Source organism: Octopus bimaculoides, chromosome 25, assembly GCF_001194135.2.
Source record: "Octopus bimaculoides isolate UCB-OBI-ISO-001 chromosome 25, ASM119413v2, whole genome shotgun sequence".
NCBI lineage: Eukaryota > Metazoa > Mollusca > Cephalopoda > Octopoda > Octopodidae > Octopus > Octopus bimaculoides.
In genome coordinates, this window is record NC_069005.1 from 5,702,773 (window position 1) to 5,703,777 (window position 1,005).

Genomic DNA, 1,005 nt, shown 5'->3' on the forward strand with positions numbered 1-1,005 from the left:
ACTGACCACAACAATCCCATTGCTAAACTGATACCCATTTCATTGACCCACCCCAAAAGGATAAAGGCAAAAATCATCAACCTCGAGCAGAATTAATTGTTTCTAACATAAGCAATAAAAACCTGAAATTTGGGAAAAATGGGAAATTTTAGAGTGGAAGAGTCAAATCGACTCCTAGTACTTTATTTAACTGACCCCTGAAGAGATGGAACAGCAAAAGTGGACTTGAGGGGATTGAACTCAAAACACAAAGAATCAGAAGAATTACCTTAAGGCATTTGTCCAAATGCTCTTACAATTCCGCCAATTCACCATCGTCATAAGAGTAATGGTTTTAAATTTTTGGCAAAAGGCCAGCAATTTATATGGCGGAGCAGGTGAGTTGATTACATCAACGCCAGTGTTTGACTGGGGCTTCATTTTATTTACCCTGAAAGGGTAAAAGGCTGAAGTTAGCGTTAGCAAAATTTGAATTCAGAACATACACTTTTGAAAGAAATGCCACAAAGCATTTTGTCCAGTTTGGTAAATAATTCTGCCAGCTAACCACCTCAATGATAAGGGTTTCAAATTTTGGCACAAGGCGAACCATTTTAAGGGGTAGGAGATAAGTTTGATTACATTGATCTCCATGCTTAAACGGTATCAATTTACTGACCTCCAAAGGGACAAAAAGTCAGAGTCAACTATATCAGCGTCTGAACTCAGAACATAAAGGAGACAAAATAAACATTTTGTCTGATGCATAAACAATTCTGCCATCTCTCTATCTTAATAATAATAACCCTTTCTACTGGAAGCACATGGCCTCAAATTTGGGGGAAGGGATTAAGTCAATTACATCGACCCCAGTGCGTAACTGCTACTTATTTGATCAACCATGAAAGGATGAAAGGCAAAGTCAACCTCAGCAGAATTTGAACTCAGAACATAAGGACGGATGAACAACCAATAAGCATTTCGCCTGGTGTGCTAACGATTCTGTCAGCTCATCGCCTTAATAAT